Source organism: Callorhinus ursinus, unplaced genomic scaffold, assembly GCF_003265705.2.
Source record: "Callorhinus ursinus isolate GAN/ISIS: 27379988/994484 unplaced genomic scaffold, GSC_fseal_2.0 scaffold69, whole genome shotgun sequence".
Taxonomy (NCBI): domain Eukaryota; kingdom Metazoa; phylum Chordata; class Mammalia; order Carnivora; family Otariidae; genus Callorhinus; species Callorhinus ursinus.
The window spans coordinates 3,592,659-3,618,547 of NW_027397131.1; the positions used below are offsets into that span (position 1 = coordinate 3,592,659).

Consider the following 25,889-nt stretch of genomic DNA (forward strand, 5'->3'; position numbering starts at 1 on the left):
TTAATTGGCTAAAGGTCACACCATCACACCATTTCATGCATTGGTAATCTTGAAATGATTGGCTATAATGTATGAGTATAAACTCTTTCTTTTACATTCTATGTAACTTACCTTAGTTGGCTTTGGCTAAGGCTGCCATAACAAAATACCACAGACAGGGTGGCTTAAACAACAGACATTTGTTTCTCACAGTTCTGGAAGTTGCGGAGTCCAAGATCAAGGTGCCCGTGCGCTTGGTGCCTGATGAGAACTCTTCCTGGTTTGCCGACAGTTGCCATCTCTCTGTGTGCTCACGTGGCCTTTCCTTAGTACTACAGTGAACTCTCCAGTGTCTCTTCTTATAGAGACACTAATCCTGTCAGCTCAGGGCCCTTCACTTATGACCTCACTTAACCTTAGTTGCTTCCACAAAGACCCTATTTCCAAATTTGGTCATGTTGGAGGTTAGAGCTTCAACATATTAATTTTGGGGAGACACATTCAATCCATAACATAATTTATATGCTTTTTTTTAAGATTTTATCTATTTATTTGAGAGAGAGAGAGCACAAGCAGCGGGAGGTGCAGAAGGAGAAGCAGACTCCCCGCTGAGCAGGGAGCCCAATGCGGGGCTCGATCCCAGGACCCTGTGATCATGACCTGAGCTGAAGGCAGACACCTTAACCCCCTGAACCACCCAGGTGCCCCAATTCATAGGCTTTCTTTCCAAATATTTATTTTGTGTCTTCTATGTGCATGACACTATAACCAAGTTGTTCTCATTCTGAGAGACAACAAACAATAAATGTGTGCACATGTATATTACAAGGAAAACTCAAGTAGAATAAAGAGAGAGTGAGAGAGGAGGCTATTTTAGAATAGGTGGTGAGGGATGACCTCTGATATGAGGACGAGGGAGCAAATATCTGTTACTGAGGAGCAAGCCTCTAAATATTTAGAGGAAGAGTCCAGGCTCAAAGGCCAAGAGGCAGGAGCCGAAGGGAAGAGAGAACAGCAGAAAGGCCAGAGAGGGTGGCAGAGTTGGGGAGGGGACAGTGACGGAGATGGAGGTAAAGAGAGGTAGGGTGGCAGACATGTAAGGCCTTGGTGGCTAAGGTCAAGTTTGTACTGTCACATTGGGAAGTGATTGAGAGTGATGGGAAGGGGGCGCCTGGGTGGCTCGGTCGGTTTAGCATCTGCCCTTGGCTCAGGTCATGATTCCAGGGTCCTGGGGTGGAGCCCCACATCCATCAATCCGTCAGTGCATTAGTCCCTCAGGCTCCCTGCTCAACAGGGAGTCTGCTTTTCCCTCTTCCTCTGCCCCTCCCCAGGCTCACACGCGCACGTGCACACTCTTTCTTTCTCTCTCAAATAAATAAATAAAATCTTAAAAAAAAAAAGTGATGGGAAATCATTGGGTGGTTTTTGAGCAGAGGATTGGTGTGAGCTAACACATACACTTTTAAAAAGGGTCACCTTAAATTCTCCATGGATAATAGACCATAGGGGCAAGATTGAGAGCAGGAAGACAAGTACAGAGCCTTTTTCAAAAATCCAAAAAGGCAATGCTGCTTTGGGAGAGTGGTAGTTAGGGTTAGATTTGGAAAACATTTTGAAGCTGGAGCTAATCAGGGTTTCCTGATAGATTGAATATGTGACATGAAAGAAAGGATAGCAAAACAAAACCAAAAAACAAAAAACAAAAAAAACTTTGCAGCATTGAAATAACTCTAGCGTTCAAAACAAAATAGGAATCTAAAAGTCAGACTACTTGGAGGGTGTCCCCTCCTAGCACTCCAGACTTCCACATACTTTTCACAGACACAATTAATTATGTTTGCACTTGCCTATTTAGTGGCTGTCTCTCCACCCATAGAATGTGAGCTCCTAGAAGGTAGGACTTGTATCTATCTGTCTAGTTCACCCTTATATCACCTGCACCAAGCTCAATGCCAGGCAGTTTTTGAGCCCTCATTAAATACTTTAAAGAATGAATAATATCAAAGCTTTGAGCAATCTTTAAATTACAGCTTATTAGGAGCAATTGGAAGAAAGAGGGAAGCCAAAAAGGCATTATATACATTAGATGGCAGGTAGGACTATAGAGATTCTATGTTTTGTAGCTTACCTTTCTCTATTATTTACCTTCTAAGATAAAACCAATTTTATCTCACCAAAAAGATGTGTCTCCTATCAGCTGGTAACACATTCTTCTGTAAAGGGAGTGTTACCCCGATCCATCATAACCATATTATACATTTAATCTGCTTAATAATTCTTAGAAAAGTATTATTTCTGCTAAAAATAATAGATACCCCTAGCCTTCCATAATTCTAACTCAAGCAAAATGGTAAAACTGAAGAGTGAGATCTACAGATAATTTTCGAATCTTATTTTCAATGATTGCAGACTGTCTCTCCCATAAACTTTTATACCAACTGTTAAAAGCTCTTCGAATTGTTTTTGTTGCATTTCATTTTCACCCCTCCTCCATATAGCCAGGGAAATAAAGACGGCTAAAGAGAGGGAAAGTTCTGGAGATTTGGAAGTGCAAGGTAGTGACCAGCCTAGGTAATCCTGGTCGCTGAAAGGTCTGAATTACTCAGACGTGACCATGCTTGGAGCTTGGGGGCAGAACTAGCATGTAATGTATTGGCTTCCAGCATTAACATTTTATTAAAAAATTAAGTTCCTTTAACCCTTCCGCTGAAATGTCACTTGGCTGGGGTTCTGAAGGGCGAACGTGCAGAAGGCTGCAGTAATGATAGGGAGTCTTTGTGTACACCACCCAACACGACACCGAGTGATGTGTGGTTTGTGATGTCAGCAGAAACCGCAGATAGAATCGCTTGGGTTTCTATCTCTGGGCTAGAGAACGTCCCTACAAGAAAAGGCTGACCCTTGACTCCGCCAGAAACTTTCCCCAGACTTGGCCTCCATTGGTAGAAGGGGTCGCCCCCCTCCACTCCTGGCCACCCCACGGGAATCCCAGAGGTGGGTCGTGGGGACGCCGACACTGGGGCGCGGTCCCTCCGGCCCTGCGCAGACAAGGGCGGGGTCACAGGCACTTGAGCTGACCAGGGCTGGGGGACCTCGAGGGTGGGGGGGGTGGAGCCGGCGCCGCGGGGTGCCAGGTCCGGTGGGGGTGGGGGTGGGGGTGGGGGTGGGGGTGGGGGTAGGGGTGGGGTGGTGGCGGGGGCGGCCCAGGGCCCCGCCCGAAGGTCTTGGAGCAGGCAGAGAGGGTGGGGAGGGCCCGGCAGCCCCCGCCCCGCAAAGAGGCGGCGGCCGGCCGCAGCGAGGTGGCCCAGCGGGGCGGTTGCAGGCGGGCAGGGGGGGGGGGAAGGGGGCGCGCCCGAGGTCGGAGAGGGTGGGGTCGGGCGGCTTTACAAAGCCCGAGCGCCTGCCCGGCCAACCCCAGGACCGCCAGCCGTCGCCGCCGCGCCTCCAGCGTCCGCAGGTAGAGTCGGCGCGGGCGGGGCGGGGCCGCGTCGCGAGGAGTGGGGGCCGCGCAGGGTGGGAGGTGTGACTCAGAGGGTCCCTCCGTGCGCGCTCTCGCGGTATCCGCACACTCAGGGGACGCGAGGGCTTGGAGCATCCCTTTGCACCCCTGAAAGGGGGGTGACCTAGTTGGTTACCTTACGCTGACCTCCTGACAGTTGCCCAGCTGCACTGAGAAAGCACGGGGCCCCAGAGGGTGCTAGCTTCCAGATACTTTGGGTGTTTTCTGCACCCTCCAACCCAACTGGCCTCCAACACACACATACACACACACAGAGGGTGCTAGCTTCCAGATACTTTGGGTGTTTTCTGCACCCTCCAACCCAACTGACCTCCAACACACACACACACACACACACACACACACACACAATCACACACACACAATGCAGGCGGTGGGTGGAGGCCTGAGGGATTAGAGGGATAGAGACACTGTCACTCAGAAGAGATTAAAATCTGGGCAGGACATGTCCCTGCTGGAATCTTCAGAAAGTAGGTACAGCTTCTGCGGCTCCTCGTGTCCAGCCCTCAGGTGATGTGTGATTGATTTCTCTTGGTTTGGTAGCTCTGAAAGCCCTAGGCTGTAAAAGGTTTGGGTCAACATTGAGACTTTAATCCACAGAGGCTTTCTTTGCCCTGCTCTCCAACACCTTCTCCTACCTGGAGGAGGGGCACAATGGAGGATCCTAAAAAGCTTGAAGTGAGTGTTCAAAGCTGCTAAGTGTTTTCAATCTGTGACTTTTTGAAAAAAGAAAATACAAATTCTCTTAGTTTGAGTTAGGTTTTATTTCTTTAATATACATGCATTCATTTGAAAAGAACTAGTGATGTCATTAGAGAGTGAGTCCAGTAAGTATGGCATCATTAGAACTGAAAACCAAGTTTACTGTATAGTTTTAGAAAAATTGCTTCCTAATATGTCTTTGTATGTGCTCTGTTACTGGGATGCATCTTTGTTGGAAATGCTGTCAATATCACCTTGGTGTCTTGCGAGGTTTCCCCTGATGTTGGCCACTTGACCTGGGACGGAGCCCAGTATGCTCCCTTCTCCTTGTGTTTCAGGTGGACACCAACCTGCTTGCCGGCCTCTAGCTTTGGTCTCTGGTGAGAGGAAAAAAGGTATCAAACATGTGCTCTTGGCAAGTTTGGGAGGAAGGAGGAATGCCGTAGTTTTTTTTTCCCCATTAAAGTTTTCACGTATTGGCAATTTAAAACCCAAAGCATTGTTTACCACCTGTCAGACTGACTCATAAGCGTAAGGATTAACTAATAAAAGATTTGTAAAATGCTTCCTGAATGTAAAATTCCATAAATATGCAAAAGAGTAATAATCCACCCATTGTTAAATTTATGTAGCGCTTCTGCCATGCATACAAGATGATTTAGAATGCATGTTTCCTGTCAATTAAACAATGAGTTTGGAGTAAAATAATGAGTTCAATTCACATCCTGTGAAACTTTGAAATAAAATTTCTCCCATAAGGCACCATCGGCAGAGAATCATAAAGTAAGCAGCATTTCAAAAAGTTATATATGGAATGGCACTTACCTTATGGCTGGGGGAAAAGGGACCCAGTGAACTTCTGAAACTAAGAAATATTCAGCCCTGGTTCGAGCGTGCCTGAACCGTAAATATTCCCCCACGTTTTGGGTGTGTCTAAGGGGAGAGCAAATGGATTTTGCTTTAATCCATGAAATATGCCTCTCGGTATTTTAAGGCTGAAGTTCAATCTGTGGTTTTGTTCACAATGCAGAAAATTTTCATAGTTACTTAGATAAATTATTCATTCTTCCGATATCATGGGCTTGGTTTTTTAAGTATCCTTAATACCAGCAATCATTTTAATATCCTGCAGATAATTAAATTAATTTGTTCCCAGTGGATTGAGTGACATGTTAACATCACATTTTTCTCTTTACGTGTAGTTAATAATAAAGTGTCTCATTTTTCTGCTTACTGGTCTCCTAGAGCAAAACCTGTTTCTTATATGCAAATTGTAAGTATAAACATTACTAAGGATGGTCTTTTCTGTTTTATGAAGACCACTGTAGTTTCCCCACTAGCAGATTAAACTGTGAGCAGAACCACGAAGTTGGGGATGTTTTTCCTGACATCTTCCCACATTCAGTGGCCCTTCCTCATTTCCTCCACTCAGCCCTCAGATGGGTAGCTGCTGAATGGGCCCCAGCCCGGTATTCCAGAACTTCCTCTCTGCTAGCAATCTTCCTTTATCCAAATAACTTAACCTCTGCCCCACTTATTTTCCAATAGTTTGGTATGGGTGACAGTGCACTCAGTGAAAAATCAAAGGAGTTTGCATTTATCAAGCACCATGCCTGTGATATACCAGGCACTGAGCCACATTATCTCATTCAATCCCTGTAACAATCTGATGTGGTCGATGTCATCTGTGTTTCACACAAAAGAAAACTGAGTCTCAAAGAAGTTCTGGTGCCAAAGGAGGAGCAACTGATGAGTCAAAGAGCTAGGATTTGAACCAAAGCATTGTGGTGCTTCCTGCTGTATTGTGATCCTGCTCCCTCAGAAGGGCTCACATTCTGGACTGAGGCATGGAAGAGTTCTCCCATTGACTAACTGGCCATTTGAGCTCAGATAAGTCCCTTAAACCCTCTGGGCCTCTGATTTCCTTTCTCTAGTTTTGGATTAAATTCACTCTCAGAGATGGAAGGGACATTTGGATGCCAAGCACATAAACTGCTCCTCCCACGGGATTCCAGAATATGCTCTTCCCTGCCCTGACCTTTCCTCCAACCCCCTCCCTGGTCTCTTTTTCCTTCCTGCCAGTCCAAGAAAATATCGCCTCCTCCAAGAAGCTCTTCCTGAACACTCTTCTGTTATTTTCTATCCCAGGCCCAGTGATCCCTCTAAAACACCAAGTACAAACTGCACTTATTTTATTTACACGTCTGTTTATATGTGGCTATTGTTTTTATCTTCTCCATCATTCCCTCGATCAGACTGTAAGCCGCATGAAGCCAGAGCTCTTTCTGCCTGACATTTTTCATTATTGTATTCTCAGGGTCTAGCACAGTGACACACAGCACATAGCTGTGATCAATAAGTGTGTGTTGAATAATTATGAATTATATGATTATAATTATATAATGAATATCTCCTACAAAGGACATGTACTAATGGCCAATATATTGTCCCATCCCTGCGAAAACCCGAATGAAGCATCATCGATGCTTACAGTGAGCCTGAGTTACGAATGGGGATCCAAGTATAGTAATGGAGACAGCGCAACCACCCTGGGACACCCTGGATAAGCAGACACACTGCATATGGTCCAAGCCCCATATCTGACAACAGAAAACAGAACCTCAGAATGATAATAGGAACTTGGGCTCAGAACATACATTGGAGACCAACTAATGGTCCAAATCATTGCTTTATGGATGAGGACACACAGAACATAAAGTATAGAACCTGTGCGTCCTGACTTCCAGACTAGCACCCCTCTCACCAAGAAGTCAAAAATCCCAGGGACCACCCAGTCAACAGGGGTAGGGAGCATTATGCAAGGACACTTTTTTTTTTTCCAGAAATTCCAAAAAGCCTTAGGTTTCCCAGACCAATCCTGGATAGCAGCATTGGTACACAGCAGAACATTCTACTTCAGATAATCTTATTTTTAAGTTTTGTATGGCCTGTATAAGTTTCAGTGACTCATTTACTATTTTAATGATCCATCAGGCAGCCTTTTAATACCTATCATTAGTTTACCAGTTCTGTTTAAATGCTGGGGAGCTCCAAATGGCAAATCTACAGGGCTGAGCATTTACCACTAGCATGATAGATTCAAGATACATTTAAAAAATGATTGATATTTTGAACTCCAAATGATGCTGGCTTGTTTTTAAGGACTAAAATAACTTTTCTTCTCTAACTTAAAGAGCAATCCTTGCTAGAGTATTACATCCCATAAAAAAAGCAGTCCTCAAACTTTAGAGGGCATAAAAATCATCTGGAAGGCTTTTAAAAACCCAGATTGCTTAGAGCCTTTCTGCACATTTCTGAATTAATAGGTCGGAGATTGGACCCAGACAACTGCATTTTTAACACCTTTTGTGATTTTCTCAAATAGTCTGAAGACCTCACTTTGAGATCCAATAATATTTTTAGTATGTTTTTATTTTTCCCAGATTCCTTATAAGAGGATTTTTTTAAACAAAGATAATTAGGGAAAAGTTTGATGTGTTTGAAGCTAGCAAATAGCATACTAGGTATGATGGGAATCTGTTTCCTTGTAGCAAAAGCTGTATATCTATAACCATGATATAGCTATTGGGTTTGATATCGGCCCCAATTCAAGAATGTTCCAAAATGTTTTGTTGGACCACAAAAGTAAATCAGTAATTAGCAATAAGTTTACATGTTAAGTCCTGTGGAGTAATAATGAAGCCCCTTGCCCTCCAGATGATTACATTCGGTATAGTAGAGAGATAAGGTTAATATCCACAAAACATTCAAGGAAAGGGCTGCAGATCAAGTACGTGATGCCCGGTTACATTTGAATTTCAAATACACAACAAATCATGTTTTTGCATAGGCATGTCCCATATAATATTTTTATTTGCTAAATCTGGCAACCTTGCTCAGTGAACATTAGCATTTAATGTCATCAGTTTCCAGAACTTGGAGGTGGGCCCAGCGGGGGAGAAGGGGACGGTAATATTGAGTGGTTGTTAAGCTTTGAGAAACTGATAAAAGCTCTGAACATGCTCCTGAGAAAAATGCCTAATAGCACTTTCCAACAGAACCCTCATAGTATTCCATGGATCCCAGGCTGCCAAAGCTCTTGGGAACATCAGGATCATCTGCAATGTAGACAGTAGAGGCCAGCTCTTCAAACTACTTCCTCTGTGCTGATGGGTTTAGAAGGTAGCTTGGAAAAGTGGAATGTGAACTTGGCCTTTTTTTTTTCTTTTTTAGACTGTATTTATTTATTAACTTGACAGAGAAAGAGAGTACAAGCAGGGGAAGCAGCAGAGGGAGAGGGAGAGGCAGACTCTCCACTGAGCAGGGAGCCCGATGCGGGGCTCGATCCCAGGACCCCAGGATCTGAGCTGAAGCTGAAGGCAGATGCTTAACTGACTGAGCCACCCAGGCGCCCCTGAACTTGGCCTTTAAAAGCAGGAGAATTTAGCTGGATTGTGGGTTTAGGAGATTTCTTAAAGCTTTGACAGAAGGCAGATTCCCTTAGGCTTTCAGGATACTTAGTAAGGAATATTGAGAAATTAGCTTGGACTAGTTTTTAAAAAAGTCCAGATTGTGGACAGCCTTAAATTCTAAAGGGTTTTTAGACTGCCTATATTGGGAAACAGAGCATCCTTAGTGATGTATCGGTGACGGATGAGAAGACATCAGACAAAGGGAGATGGCAGAGTGAAATTGTAGGTGGCCTGGGCTCTAGGGTCAATAGGCCTGGTGTAAGCTCCTCCATTAATGAGCTGGGAAGCCTTAGGTGTGTGTGCAACTTCTGTGGGCCCCAACCCAATCTCCTAAACTGGGAATTGGGAATAATAATAGGAGCTACTAACAGGGTTGTTGTGAGGATAAAATGAGGTTGCACAGTGTTGGCACAGTGGGTGATAGCGCATAAATATTCAATCAGTGGTCCCTACCACTAGGATACTGACGGTTTGGGGGAGTTAAAAAAAAAAGAGAGAGAAATGATTGTTTGATCTGGATTTAGGGAAAGCTTTAAAATCTCCCTTTTCCAAGTTAAAATTTCATTATCAAAAAACAGTAAGCGCAGAAACAAGTTAGTAAAATAATGTTTGTATTTTTAACTGAGGATCTTAAAATAAATACATTCAACTCTTCGTTATTTTTCCGAGGAGAGGGAATATTATGGACAATCTAAATCATAAACTCCGAACCAAAGTCAAGGAAACTTTAATTGCATGTGTTACTCTTCATAGCAGATTTGCCATCTTAACTGTTTCACTTTGGCTAATATTTAAATTAATTTGCACACGATAAGCTCAGACTAATCATTCAGAAAGTTGTTCCCCAAAGCCATTTAAACCACAAAGCAGATGAGTTTATCAGAGAGAATTCTCGCAACCACCTGCCTTCCCAGAGCTGACTGATAATGCAGGAAATGGGATCATAGGGGCTCTGGAGTCTGACTGTTTAGGTTCCAATCCCAGCTGTCTCCTGTGACGAGCTTTGTGACCAGGCAAATCGCTTTGCTTCCCCAAACCTCAGTTTCTGCCGCTCTGTAAAACAGAACTAGTAACAGCCCTCCCTCCCAGGGCATGTGCACAGAGCTCTCACAAGGGTTCCGGGACCCAGGAGGCGTCCCATAGAATTCTGTGACCTCAGTGTCATCTTCATCTTATCGGTATGTTATTTCTTTAATATATGCATAAAGAATTTAATTCAGGAAAACACCTGATAATGTGGGAGATAGTTATGATCTTTAGTCACATCTTAATTTATTGATTTACACAGCAAGGGCTCTTTAGAGCATTTTCCAAACCACAGAGTACAATGTTCTTATTTCAAAGAATGTTTAATCCCAGTTTTCATGATGTGTCGCTTTCTCCAGCTCATCCATCTTCAACTTTTACAGGGTGATTGGTGCCTTTCTAAAGAGCTTTGGGTTTCAAACTGTATATTAAAGCGTCTGGGCCCTAGAATTTACTTGGCTCATAAACCTATGGTAGAGAACAATACGGGATTGGTTTATGGTACATTACAGTTCCAGGTATGGCAGTTATATTTTATTTGGGCTGTGCTGAGCACCTTGAGGGCATCTCCCACAGTGCCTTAAAGATGGGAGACTCAGGGGCGCCTGGGTGGCCCAGATGGCTGGGCATCTGCCTTCGGCTTAGGTTGTGATCTCCAGGGTCCTGGGATCGAGCCCCTCGTCAGGCTCCCGGCTCAGCAGGGAGTCTGCTTCTCCCTCTCCCTCTGCCTCTCACCCTGCTTGTGCTCTCTCTCTCTCTTTCAAATGAATAAATCTTAAAAAAAAAAAAAAAAGATGGGAGACTCAAATACTCAATGAATGAAGTTAATGTATAATCTTTTTCTGAAGATACATTTCCCTCACATTAGGAAATCTAACTTTAAAAGAAAATGAAAACAAGGAAAAGACTTCTGACTTTCATGCATAAGAGCATAGTCTGATTATTCTAGACTGAAGTACTGAAAGTGAATTTGGAGATCTACCACTCATATTTCCTAGAAGAGCTATGGGATTATAATATCTCCCTTCTTCACATTAGCTGGTCCCTTTACCTCAAATATTCTCCCCTCAGATATTGCTTATTTGTTTTATGTTCATTTTTTTATTGTCTACCTTCACCCCCATTGGACTAGAAGCACCCTGATGTCAGAGGTCAAGCCTACACGTTTATTGCTGTTTATTGCTCTAATAGCTACTGAGTATCTGTTACAGGGCCAGGCATTTAGTGGGTAGTCAATAAATAGCCTATCATTAGTTGAATGTCAGAAGACTAAGACCTGGTCTTCTGTGGTTATTCCACTACAAAGCAGTAATCTTTTTTTTATCTTTTGGGTCAAAATCACCTTTCAGAATTGGATTAAAATCATGAATGCCTCATTAATAAAATTTTACATGCTCAAAATTTTGCATATAATTTGAGTCCATGGACCTCAGGCTAGGAATCCCAGCTCTAAAGGTATATATATAAATATTAAGAAAATCTAACTGAAATATTAAACTAAATATCACAAAAAATTTAATTACTATGAATACCAATGTGTTAATATTCATGCATCTATAGTAATAAATTATATATTGTCTTGGGAAAATTCTGCAACCCTCCAAAGGAAAAAAAAAAGGCATCCATAAATGTTGAATGTTTTATTTATACGCTGGAAAGGATTTAAGGCTTATAGAGAAAGGCTAATAAAAATACATACTGTACAGCAATATAAAATATATTTCAAATAGGTAAGAAAAAATGAGTCAAAGGAAAAAAAATAAGGCTAAGAACATAAGACGGGGCCAGGAGAGAGATTCATACTCAAAATTTATGCCATGAAATTCAACACTCTTGCTAGAAGATAGTAACAAATTTTGTTCTCAGTTTTTAGCAGCCAACGTGAAGGAGAAAAATATAATCAGTTATGTCCTGTAGAGGGTCATGTTTTACATATACTTATATATGAATACAGGGATATGTATTTAATAGCAAACTGCTTCTTAAAAGAAGGAAGTTTCAGTTTCATAATAAAAAATGGAGATTATATTTCCAATGTTTGTGGCAAGCGTCCTTGTACCTGAGCCTGAAATAACCCATAATAAATGTTCAAACATAACTGGCACTTTGGATGTTTACGATGAAGATGGCTTTCCTTGCAGAAAGAGGCCTCATGAGGTCAGTGAGACCCACGCAGAGCTCAGAGGAGGAGGGATGGGGGATAGACAAGGAAAACAAAGAGCTTTCTCCATTGTCTTACACCCCACCAGTCGCTGCGGCAGTCCACGCTTTCCACTGCCACACACTATTTAAGTAAGATGCCCAAAGCTCTCGTTCTCCCCTCGAAGGCGTATGCACCTAGGATGTTGACTAACGTTAAGTTATTCCCCCTAACCTTAGTTTCCTTGGATAACAGTCTGTCACGGGAACTTCTACTCCTTCTCTCTTTGAGAGAGCAAATACAATAACTAGCTTCTCGGAACATTATGTGGATTTGTGGCATTCTCAGAGGGGCTATAAATGGATCACATTGACAGCTTTATTTGTCATTCTTAAATGGAATGTGTTTTTCCCCCTTTGAGTTAAATCGAAATCAGATGGCATTTCTTATTTCAATGTAGAATGTTTTTACTCTCATAATTGCAAAATGGCATTCATAACTGATACTACTCTAATTTACAAAATTTGTGTTTTATTATTGGGGGGTTCTATTTGCAAAGTAACTGAGGGAAAACAACTTATGCAACATTTTTGTTTTGCCTATTTATTGAGATCCTGATATAGTTGCTAGAATTTTGTCACCATATGGAAGCAGAGACAATTATATTGCATGTAATGACATGGATTTTAGAAGCAAGGATATAAAAAGGCATACCCAGCAGAATACCCACAATCCAGAGACTAAAACATTTTTGAAACATCTTCTCTCCTTTGCTTCCCCAGCACGTCCCTGGTCTCAATCATCTCTTCCTCTCCTTACTATGGCTCTTGTTCAATATATGTAGGGGCAAAATGGCAAGAATAGAGTTAAAAGCACATTTTCATAATTTAGCATATTTCTCATATGCTTAAACCAGTTGCTTTGGGGGGCGCCTGGGTGGTTCAGTCGTTAAGCATCTGCCTTTGGCTCGGGTCATGATCCCAGGGTCCTGGGATATAGCCCCGCATCGGGCTCCCTGCTCAGCGGGAAGCCTGCTTCTCCCTCTCCCACTCCCCCTGCTTGTGTTCCCTCTCTCGCTGCTCTCTCTCTCTCAAATAAATAAATAAAATCTTAAAAAAAAAAAAAGTTGCTTTGGCCCAGGTGAAATTTTTCATTAAAAAAAAAATCCCCATTGCTGGGGCACCTGGGTGGCTCAGTCCTTAAGCGTCTGCCTTTGCCTCGGGTCATGATCTTCGGGTCCTGGGATGGAGTCCCACATCAGGCTCCCTGCTCCACGGGGAGTCTGCTTCTCCCTCTCCCCCTGCTTGTGCGTGTGCTCACTCTCTCTCTGTCAAATAAATAAATAGAATCTTAAAAAAAAAAATCCCCATCACTCCCATCAACCCACTACTCAATCTGTGTGAGAAAAGAAGCCCTCCTACTTTAATTTCTTAAATCCTCCAAAAGCTCCCAATGCTCTTGTTACTGATCTCAACACAGTGCTTATCTTTAGAATTTTCAAACGCTACGCAATGGGTACATTTTTCACACTGAATTTATATGTGTTTATTTTCACGCTCATTTTATACACGTGTTCAATAAAGTCAACTTTACCGAGAACCCACTAAGTGCCAGACTCCGTTAGGATACGATGAGCAGCTTCAGGTATCCCCTGTCCTCACTCGGCCTAGGGGCCGTCTGGTGGGGAAGAGAGACAGTAAAAGAATGACACAAATCGGTATGAAACTGAAACTGTTGTAAATATGCCACAGAGTAGAGACACAAGGTTCTGGAAAGTGAGATCTAAATGACAGATAGGAGTCAACCAGACAAGGAGTAGTGGCAGAAGGCGTGACATGGAAGGTGTGGAAAGCTGTGACATGTGGTGAGAAGAGCAGAATGGAGGCAATGTGAGAGACTGAAGGAAGATCAAGTGGCTAGAGTACAGAGAGCAGGGGTGAAGAGCATGAGTCCAGAAATGTGATCAGGGGCCGCCACCATGAAAGGCTTTTTGGCCATAGCAAAAAATACGTCTTCATCCTAGAACCAATGAGAAGGTTGGGGGAGGGGAGGGGGGAATTGTAATGAGTTACATCATCAATTTGCTATTTCAAGAAAATACTTCTGGCTACAATGCAGAGTATAGGTTGGCACGGGGAGAAGGTCATGCAGACCAGTTGAACATTTTCAGTAGAGATACTGGTAGCACGGCCTTCAGGTGGTGATTTCTAAAAAGTGAATGGATTCAAGAGACAGGGAAGAGGTAAATGGACCGGCCGTCTTCTGCAATACTGATGTGGCGTCCATGCGGAAGTGTAAGGGAACACTGGAGGAGGACAAGTGTGCAGAGACAGATGCTGAGTTCAGCTGGACATGTGGAGTTTGAGTTCTGTAGGGAACATTAGAGGACAGAGCAAAAAGACATTGGATTGTGGGTGTGGAGCTTGTCAGAAAGCTCTAGGGTTTGGATGTAAACTTGGACTCATTTTAATCCAAAGTTCTGGCTATGGTGGATATGATCCATAGATGGACATGACTGCCTACAGGAAGATTATAAAGTGAATGGTGGAACGAAAGGTCTTAAGGAATTCAAATCCATAACAGCCAAGTAGTGAAGGATGAGCTTGTAAAGGATGAAAAGAGTAGTGAAATAGAAGGAAACCCAGGAAATTGCTGGATCATGGGGGGCAGGAAGGGCCAGGGAGTGAGGATTTCATTTCAGGAGGGTGGGAGTGGTCAGCTTGAATGTGGAAGATTGAGAAGAACTGTTTATTTTAGTTAGCAAGAGTGGAGAGCACCGATCAGGAGAGAATTGTTTTGAATTAACATAAAGGGAAATCGCTAAGTGGAATGTATGGGAAATAGAGTTCTAACTGGGTCTCTTTGCAGTCATGCCTATTTAGAAGATTTCACATTTCATATTTTCCATCTCTCCTAACGAGATACCTCGGGAGCTAGTATGATAGAGAAGAAAGCCATTCTGACATGCTGGTGACCACGATAGAGTGGAACTGGGGTGGAATTTGAGCATCGAAGAGTCTGAGGTCCTGGGGTCTGAACTGGAGAAAACGTGAACCTGACAGCAAGGAATTTTATGAGCACAACGTTGCCTGTTCCTCCACCCAGTGGTGCCTATGTGCCCAGGGTAAATAAACCAAATGTTCATGAAGCAGTATTGACTCGCCTCACCCACTTGCTGGCATCCCTGTTTAGAAGAAGGAGGCTGTGGGCTGACACATCGCACAGCACGTTCTCAGCAACTTCTCTGGGGTGAGCCGCAGCCTCAACTTCCCTTCCGGCACCGGCTACACCACAACTGTCTGCGCATGCGTTGCGGGGGTGGGGGTGGAAGTTAATAGGTCAGCCAGTGAGCGCTGTGATGAGGCAAAGGTCAGACTGCAGAGGTGTGAGCTGCCAATGGGAGTTAAGAAAAGAAAGATGACTATTGGTAATTATTTGCAGTAGTTTGACTCTAAAAGGGAAACGAGATTGGAAGGCAGCTGGAGAGAGGAAACTGGATGAGCAAGCGCTTATTCAGTCAACAAATATTAAAATCTTTTCTATGTGCCAGGCACTAAGACAGGTACCAGGAAGATATTTTCCAGTCCTAATGGGAGATCTGCCATAAAATATATTTCATGTGATAATCTCAAATGCAGAGTGACTAAATATTTTGTGACCTGATTCACTGAAACAAATGCAACATCTTCCCTCAGATATAAACCTTACTTGATCTTTATAAAATGATCAAACAAATTTGTGTTAAAAAAGAGAAAAATAACATGTCCCTCTGTACTTTTTTTTTCCTCACCCTCTCTCCTTCCATTCTTTTAGTGTCCCAAATTTGGACCGTCTTGCTATTGTCACTTATTCCGAAAATATTTTCTAGAATGGTGTTCTTAACCCTATGTTCAGAGCCTCTCATAGTGCTATTTGATGTTTCAAAATCATCTAATCTATAATTTGTAGAGCACCCATAAAATGAAATATCAAATATTATCCCATGGAAGTTAGAAATATGAATAAAGGAGGGTTTCCCTAGCTAGACTATAAGCTTTAGGAGGGCTTTTGGCACTGCTGTGTTTAGAGCATATAGTCAGAGTATCATAAATGGGATTTTTGTGGTAAGGTTGCAATTAAGGATCCTTGGGTTTGCAGAGAAAGGTACACTAAATTCTTAAACAAGAATTCAGGAAGACTCCTGAAAGAGGTAGTATTTGAACTGGGTGTTAAAAAAATGAGCATTTCAGACAGCAGAAAGCTAGTCAGCAAAATCACAGAGGCAAACCACTTTTTGGAGGAGAGGAAGAGTGAAGAGATGGTTTGGTATGGTTAGAGAGGTTATGTGGAAAGTAGTAAATGCACTGATCTGGGATGTTGGGAAGCTCTGCTGAGGAATGCCTGGACTTGATCCTACACTGACTGGAAGTGTCAGAAGTTTTCAAGCAAGTGGAGAAGCGTGAGGTTGAGGAAGAAAACCGGGATCATCAGGAGAGCTGGGAACTGATGGGTACTGAAAGCAGGGAGTACATGAGATGGGAGGCTACTGCCTGGATGGGAGATGGTAGACAGGGAATGAGTTTCTGCCATGATGATGGCCTTGGACATGTCAAAGGGAAGTTGAGCTTCTTATGCACGAAGTAGTCATAATCAGTTAGACGTGTGTGTCTGGGAGGTGCAGTGATGGGGGAGAATGAAGAGGACATCACATGTTCCAGCCAGGGAGAGTGGCAGTCCCACTGATTTTAGGTTCAGAAAGAAAAGCAAATTCAGGAGATGATAAGGGTGAGGATCTAGCCCAGAAAGCATGAGAAAAAGGTATTAATTTAAGACATTTAAGCCATGGGTGTGAGTGAAATTGCTGCCAAGTGGAGAACCTTGATGAAGGCCCACATTTAAGGAAGGGAGAAGAGCCAGAAGAGGAAAATTGAGAGGAGTTTCCTGCAAGATTGGAAGCGAGATTTCAAGGAAGCCAAGAAAAAACATGTGGATTTCAAGGATGAGGACTCAAGCTGTGAGTTGTTACACCCTTAAAGGTGATCCTTGAACAGCATGGGTTCGAAACGCAGGAGTCCACTTAGAAGCAGAGATTTTTGATAAATACAGTACAGTACTATAAATGTGTTTTCTCTTCCTTATGATTTTCTTAATAACATTTTCTCTAGCTTACTTAGTCATACGAATACAGTATATAATGCATGGAACATACAAAATATGTGTCCATCAACTGCTTATGCTATTGGTAAGGCTTCCAGTCAACAGTAGGCTATTAGTAGGTACATTTGGGGGGAGTCAAAAGTTATAGGAAGATTTCTGACCATGCGGGGTCAGCACCCCTCCCCCCTGCATTGTTCAAGGGTCAACTGTATAATCATTTGGTTGTATCTTTCTCTTCCTTTCCCTTTTGGATTGGCCCCAAGGACTGGGTGCAGCTGTCAGTCCTGTATCACATCTAGGTTCACACTTTCCTTGCAGCTCCATCCCCTATTGAGCAGTGACTGGCCTACAATTGCCAGCAATCAGTGACTTCCTTCAGAAGCTCCCCCTGCCCCCACTACTGAGAACATGACTTAAGGAAAGAAGCTCCGTGCACGTGTGTGTGTGTGTGTGTGTGTGTGTGTGCGCGCGTTAGGAAGGTACAACAAGGGGGAAGTGCTGGGTGATTTGTTAATTGGGAGTCAGTGGGATTATATTTAGTATTTCCCTAATTCAAGCTTCATGCTTGTCTCTAGGAATAATACAATTTTATGGCAATAATAACTACCTCCAAGCATAAGTACTTATTTTGCCCTTCAGCTTTCATGGAAGGTATTCAGTCCCACTTTTGTTAAATAGTTCATTTTATTTCACTGTCCGTGTATCGTGTTTTCCATGAAAAATTTTTCTGTGGTTTTTGTCTCAGGGCGATTTCTTTGGGGGAAGTAACGCATTTTCTCCTTTCTAACAATAGGAGTTATAGAAGAAATTATGTTCTCCTTTTACCTAAATTACCAAGAAATTCAAATCCAAATGGTAACTTCAATTATTTCAACTGTTGACCAATATAGGTAGCATATGAACTTCTTCCTTTTTTTACTCTCAACCCTGTTATTTTTATTCATATTTCATTATTTTTCTATTTGGGAGCCACCCCAAATCCTTAAGATGAAGAGTCAGGGCATCAATAAATTAAATACTTCCGCTGTTAACTAAATGTCTCTCCAGACACCATCTCCTTTGATCGTCAGAACAAGCCATTGACTATCTAGTATTATTACTCCCAATGAAGCAGTGACGGAGCAGAGGCTCGGTGAAGTCAAGGACATAAAGTTCACTCAGACAAGTACTGAGTGAGAGTCAACCCTGGGTCTTCTTTCTCTAGTGACAGTGGTCATTTCAGCCTATCTGGCTCAAACTTTTGTGGGCAGCTGGTTGATGGGCAGGTGGCATATGGTTGGCTGGGATAGCTCTCGTCCAGATGAGAACTAACCACTGACATAAGAAACTAGTATTGTTTTGAGCAGTTTTCTTCTTGACGATGAAACAGTCCATGCTTCTGTCTCCTCCCCAGATTTTATAACATTCAAGAAGCACATGAAAGAGGCCTCTCTCATCAAGTATTCTTGATTAAGTTATGAAAATGGAATTGAAGCTTGTTCTCCCCCTTCGTATGGTAAGTAACTACTAATTTGAGTAACATATTTGCCTTTCTCCTCCTCCTAATTTCCTCACAATATTTACAAAAGAAATGGAAATGCTTCTGGTATGAAGGTAGCATGATTTATGAATCATATCCAGATCTGTCCTCAGAATATTTCATTAAAAAGGAAAATATTCCATCTTTTAGTGCAACTGTGGTTTTCATAAATTCTAGTTTAATATGTTTTATCTGGCTTAGAATTGGAGTCATTTTGAACTACATGTGAGTTTCGATAATTAAAATAACATTAACTCTTCTCCCCACTTTATACATGCTTTTAATTCTTTGGTGCAAATTGACATGTGGACTCTGAAAAGTCATGGCCACATAAAAGGAAGATTTAGAAATGCCATATTGCTGGGCAGTGGCATTCTCTCACTCCAGTTTGGAGCGTCCACCCCTTTTGGCCTGGGCACTGACTGTCTTTAACTGGAAAAACATCTCACTTTGCAAGTGACTAGAACTGAGTCACCCCATGTGAGCAAAATCAGCTCTTAAAGAAAGGGCAACGTTATTAAGTTCTTTCACCAGGATATTGTGCCTACAGGACTTAAAATGATTTGAGACAGTTCACTCCTTTGTCCACCCACAAAATCATTTATTTTCACCCTTCATTGTATTTTACTTTTCTTTATATGTTCTAATACATGTTTAAAAGAAAAATTCTATATGTATAGCTGTGAATATTCATTAACACATTTCATTTATTCTAACAAATTAGGGAGGTGGGCATCTCTGAATTTGTGGGTAGGCTGAAGTAGTTCAAAGAAACGTGGCCTTTATTCTTTAAACTACATATAGTAACTCCAACAAAACATTACAAAATAGAAATCCTTAAGGAGACCTGTAATAATAAATCATATGAACATTTTGTTATTAGCATATAGATTGGATGTATGTAGGAGCTTGTAAAGTGCCTGAGGTTCACTGAAAATAGTTTATTCTGTGTCTAAAAAGTGTATGCAAGATTGAAAATAAATGTTTAAAACACCATATATTATCTACCTATAAATAACGTGTTTGCAAAGCAAAGGTAAACGTCAGCCCAGCTCATGAAAAAATTATCAAAAGATTTTAAATTTATTGAAGCCATAAATTAATGAGATATTACCATGTGTGCATAAATAACTTAAAGAATAAAATTTGCTGATCCTTCTCTCATATGGATATTTGTGCTAATGAATCAGGATCCTATTTACTCTATTAGTCCCCAAAGTAATTGCTTATTTGAAGAAGTTCTGTCTTATGGGTTTTCAGTTAATTAAATCCATTTGCATTTTATGCACACATTTTAAATTCTCAAGTCCTATTTTTCATAAGCCAGATTCAAATACATCCATGTAATAATACCTCTCATTAAGGCATTAGTCTTTCATTTTTAAAGGAACTTTCAGAATAGCCATATGCATAAAATGCTTATTAATGAAATTTAATCAATATTTTAGAAAAGTCAATCCATTAAATGTTATATTTTTAGTTTAAATTTTCCTATTTGTAATGGTGATTACTATGCTGAACATACTTCCAATTTCTAATTTTTCAGTTAGCTTAATTTATTCAACTATTTTTTTTGCTTTGATTTTGCATGGCAGTTTTTAACTTCTAATATGCCTTTAGAATTACAAGCAACCTTTTCCCAAAGAGTAGCTTTTTCAAGGTATGTGCATATTAACTGATTGATCTTGCCAGCCCAGTTGGGAGATCACTAAAACACGAAGCAAAACTTTTCTAAGTCTAATACTGAAGAACAATTCACAAAGTTAACAAAGTATAACAATTCACAAAGTTAGGGATATTTTTAAAAGTGTCATTTTCTCATAGTTTTCAAATATTTGAGAAGTTGTGAATTAAAGTACTCAAGTGATAAAAATTGTGAATACCTTCATTAGATCCAAACGGCCCTGACTTGGAAGCTTGAAAAAGCTACTGAATTTAGGAGAGTAGAGGAAGTAAACAGAAGAGGGGTCAGGAAGAGCCACGAGATCCACGCCATGGGCCCAGGGTCTAAAACCAAAGTGCGTGGCAAGGCCAGATGCTGGGAGAGGCACCCCCGGGGGGCACAGTCTGGAGAGCCAACTTGAAATCCAGTTTTGAAATCCCGCCTAAGTGAACTATCTCTAAGTGGTTATTAGAGGTTTATCTAGTTTACAGTTTATCTAGGTTTAGTAGTTCCTCTGTGCAAAAAAAAAAAATGTACGTAATGCATAGTCTGGATACATTTAGGTTCCAATTCCAGCCTAAGATTACATTTGAATCAAAAAAGGATAGAGTATCCAAATGGAGAAAAAAGAAGAGGAAGCAAGGGAGGGAGGGAAAGAGGAAGGATATCCTGAAGCCAGAATGAGTAGGAGTTATTTTGACCTTTTTGGCAATATTGGACAATAATGTACTTTTGTTGACCTCTTAATATGCGATATAAGTAGAAAACAGAAAACATTTTTGATATGCTGAAAAACCCATACACTTTATAATAAAATAAACAAATTTCATTCAATTAAGTCTTATTAATTCATTGAAGCAATGATCTATGTAAAGTGTAATGCCAATAGTATCCTAAGAAGATAACATTTTCTTGGTAACTGGAATCGCCCTAAGGAAGCATTTCTTCAGATCATTTAGACGAAGTAGGAATAAAGCACTTGTATTACCACTTGTATAAATTTTTAATACTGAATAAAATATTAGTGTTTAGTGTAATATTGATTCTCAACATAATACTCCTCCATAATAGCATACTAATTGGTTAGAATTAAATCAGACAGATTCAAAAACCCTGAGAACAGACCATCTAACACTCGTAATTTTTTCATTCATTTCCAGAATTCCAATTAAAATGGAATTAATCTGCCAAATAAAAGGCCATGGTACAATAAAAGTTCCGTGTACTATGTCATGTGCACGCCTTCCTCCTTCCTGGGGCTGCACCCCCACAATGAGATCTAGAAGAGAGGAGGGTGGGAGAGGGCACATCATGACTTGTGGGTTCCAGCCACACCTAACAGCCTTCAAAAGAGGCAGGCAGTCTCTGTGCCTTCCAGCTCTGTCATTTCCTACCTGTGAGACCTGAGGCATTTTACCTGAAACTCGGAGAGCCACAGTTTCCTCACCAATAATATTACTAGTCTAATAGTACTAACCTCCTGGAGTTGTCGAGGAGGTAAAACAGAGGTTCTTTGCAACTAGGGGTGATTCTTTTCCCCACCAGGAGACATTAAGTAATGTCTGGAGATAGTTTTGGCTGTCACAACTGGAGGCAGTGGGTGTGATACGGGCATCTGGGGAGTTGAAGCCAGGGATGCTGCTATTCAAGATGCACAGGACAGCCCCCCCCCCAATAACAAAGAGTCCTCTGGTCCCAAAGGTCAGTAGTACCAAGACTGAGAAACCCTGGAGTACAGTGACGTCATGTCTGTAATAGCATAATGTCTGAGACACAGGAGGCACTCAGAAAATATTTGTAGAATTACATTGTTATTGTTGTCATTATTTGTTTAACAAGGAACTCCAAATCACCCTCATGGTATCAGGACTGAGTCCTTTAAGCAATTCAGTAAGCCCACCGCAAGTGGAGTCGGTCATGCCTATCTGCTAGGTCATCTAGATGGACTGCTCAATTGTTAGGTGCCTTCAGGAATGGCCTGACCCACTTGATACTTGACTGGTCTACCAAACTCATGGGCAGGATTGTACCAAAGTTCGTTGGCTATCATTTAATTTGTACCTTCTTAGAAATTAGAAAAAAATAGGAAGAGACAAATAAAAAGTAACCTACAGTACCAGGGGACTATTACTTTTTAACTCCTGCTGTTAGAAATGGCTCAGGAGTCTCCTGATGATCATTTACTTTACAAAATAAACTGATGTCTGGACAAATGGCTAGGAAATATAGTCTTCTGGTTAATATAAGATCTTGACTATATCATACACAAATATTATCAATTTCAAAACAAATCCAATGCAACAAAATGGTTTTAGCTTCATGTTAAAACAGTTTAGAGAGGGAAAACTCTGGCTTAATGCAAGACTTCCAAGGTCAAACAAACCTGAGTTTGAATTTCAGCTTTATAACCTTGAAGCTGTGTGACCTTGAATAATTTGCCTTCTCTGAGCTCAGTTTCCTCATCTGTCTAATAAGCAGAAGATTATGTCATAGGGTTGTTGAGAGAATTAAATGATACAGCATTTGACATATGTTCAAAGTGAAAAAATGGTACTTATTGCTTCTTCTGGAGACCCTGCATTGCCTTGGGGTTCTTATCACAGCTGTTGGTTCTCCTCCTAAGAATGGCAACTATATGTAGGTACTTTTTATTAACAGAGGAAGCTCAAAATACATCCATTACTTCAATGAACAAAAAATCTAAGACTTACTTCAACAACAGTGATTTAAGAAGAAAAAAGAAAAGATGCATATTATACCTGGAATTTCCCAGTGAGAATTTTTTTTTAAGGAAAAGATGGATTTCCTAAATTAAAGAATGAATGATATGCACATCTTCCTGGCATATTTTAATATAGTTGATAATCCACTTTTTAATTAGCCACCTAATTATAATTCAATAGAAATTTCCCTAGGTGAATATAGTAACCTACTTCAGAGAGAGAAATGGAGCTCTGAGTGGGAGCTCCTACTGTGAATTTTGACACTTTTTTAGGTTCAATTTGTTCTATGCCTAACTGGCCCAGGAGAGATCGGGAGAGCTCTGTTTTGTAACCTAATAATTCTGACTGCCAAGAAAGTTGACTATAAGGCTAAATTCACATTTTATTAGTATTTTTATTTTTCTCTTTTCTTTGTTCCCTGGAGAAGACCCAACTCTCTGTTTTTATCTTTCCATCATTCAAATGTTTTAAATTGGAAAGTAAAAACATTCATGCATAATCCACACTATGGCTCCCTTCATTTTCTTGGTGGTTTGCTTTCTTCTTAACTCAAGGTTCCCTTACTTCCAACTCCTGAGAAGCAAGGGACTGAAAGGCATGTGAGGAGACCATCTCAATGTCATAATCCACACTTGCGTAATTCCACAACCCAGACCGTGCCAAAGAGGGAGATTTTTTAATCTATTAATTAGCAATAGATGTTTGAATTTCCCAAATCCTCATGGCTATTTTTTATCATTAGTTGCTTATGACCTTAGTTTCAAATGTTTTCACACTCACCAACTGGTCTTGTAGAAATGAAATTGATTGCTTGATTGAATTCTCTCTTCCAACCAGTTTTAGCTTTGTGTAGTTACAATTTCAGTATGTTTGCATTTAATTGTAAACTACTGTCTCTCATTAATTTCTGGCTCATATCCATTAAATGTATGCAGAGAGGGGAGGTGAACTGTTCGTTTTAATTAATTGATTTCCTTGCTTTCATCCTTGCCTCCTGCAGTCTATTTTCAATAAAGTATGAGTCAGATTATTGTGTTCCTTGACTCAAAACTCTCCAGTACATCCCTTTCTATCAGATTAAAAACTAGAGCCTAACAATGGTCCTCAAGGCCATATACACTTTAGCCCACCATGACCACCATCTCCTGCCCAGACTCCCACATTCACTCCACTCCAATCACTCTGGTTTCCTTACAGTTCTGCCAATACACCAGACATGACCCTGCCTCAGGGCCTTTGCACTTGCTATTTCCTGTCTGAGACAGTCTTCTCCAGGAATCCACATGATTTGCTTCTCTTCAAGTCTTTGCTCAAATGTCAACTTCTCAATAAGACCTCGACTGGCCACCCTTCTAAAAATGCAACCCCTGAGGCGCCTGGGTGGCTCAGTCGTTAAGTGTCTGCCTTCAGCTCAGGTTGGGATCGAGCCCGCATCAGGCTCCCTGCTCAGCGGGAAGCCTGCTTCTCCCTCTCCAACTCTTGCTGCTTCTGTTCCCTCTCTCGCTGTGTCTCTCTCTGTCAAATAAATAAATAAAATATTTTATAGATAAATAAATAAAATAAAAATGCACCCCTTCCCACACTTAACTATTCCTTCCCTGATTTATTTTTCTCCATAATACTTGTCACCTTCTAATAATTTCTATAATTTACTCATTTATTTATTTTCTGTCTCCCTCCACTAGAATGTAAGTTTCATGAGGGCAGCAATTTTTATGAGTTTTGATTGGTGTATCCCAAGCACCTACTCCAATGCCTGGTAGATACCAGGCACTTGATATATATTAATTAAACTGAACTGAAGTAGAATTACACACTTATTGACCTTATTGCATTTCCCTCAAAGCCTTAATTCACCTTCTATTAGCCTTTATCTTCCGCTCTTCCGCCACTATAGCTCCTTTAGGAAAACTTTGATCCCCCAACTCGCAGTGGATTTTGGAAATGGAAGGAACAGTTTCACTGTGTTTCCTTTTGATCACTGATAAGCTTTAACTGGGATAAGTTTGCATTTAGCTATATTCCTTTCCTATTAGATGAGGAGACTGTTATCATCAAAATGGTGAACTGACAGGGATAAACTAGATTCCTGATCAGAATACTCCTGGGTGAATCCTGATCCAAAATAAAGGGGCGGGGGGAGAGAGATACAGATGGAAATGCTAAGCTCTATAAATAGCTAAATGAAAGAAAATATGGAGAATTACTTTTCTTTGGACCTAGGTGTACTTTTCCTAGCATACATGTTCCTAGCATAAATATTAGATCCTTAAGCATGATTCAAGAAAATACGTACTTCCTGATGACAAGAAAGCCATAAATATAGTTCATAACCAAAGATTAGTCACTGTTTATTATTGCTGGTGACACATGATACATCGGGGAGATTGGGCAATATTTCAGACATCTCCAGTCAGCCATTTATCATTTCATAGTGGAAGATGAGGAGGTATTTCTATATTAACAGCCCCTATAAAAGGAAGTGAGTGAAGAAACATCTGATGTGTTTTATCATTGAGAGTCAAAGGGATATTGATAGTGTTAAAAATGTGCTGAGTAGATTATAGGTTTTGCACAAGTTGGTCTTCTAAACAATTAAGACTCCTTTAAAAAACGCAGTAAAAGCAGAAAGGAACTATGTGCTGTATTGCTTAGTTCTCCCTCGTGTCCCTGAATGGTATTTCTGGACTCGAGCTGAGAAACAGAAGCTTGATTTAAAGCCTGTAACGTTTTTGAGCAGCAAGATGGCCTCGAGACCCTGCTGCTTCGGGCCATGCTGCTGTCCCAGCGCAGGATTACCCTGCAGTTATGCAAACTGCAGAGACCCAACGCACCTGCCCTGCACCCAGTCTAACAATGCTTCCCTATTTTAACCTGTAATTTAGAATAAACCAAAGCACAGAGCATGTTAACAACTTCCGCCTAATTAAAAAATTCAAGCCTATGTTCCCTTTGTAACTACTATGTCCGTGCAAGTGAAAGACATAAAGTTTTTTGGGAGAGGACTTT

The 25,889-nt window shown here is 41.2% G+C and overlaps 1 protein-coding gene across 2 annotated transcripts in view; it reads left to right on the top strand.

The window, feature by feature from the left end:
- The first annotated feature begins 2,819 nt into the window (after window positions 1–2,819).
- RHOBTB1 (Rho related BTB domain containing 1) overlaps window positions 2,820–25,889 on the top strand; it is a 117,965-nt gene continuing 94,895 nt past the window's right edge. Inside the window, exons 1-2 of one of the 2 annotated variants that reach the window (XM_025850275.2) lie at window positions 2,820–2,973; window positions 18,369–18,470. The gene's annotated coding sequence lies outside the window, so the exon portion shown is untranslated. Of the gene's footprint in view, window positions 2,974–3,417; window positions 3,437–18,368; window positions 18,471–25,889 lie in introns of those variants that run through there. The other variant, XM_073886183.1, reaches the window with a different exon arrangement.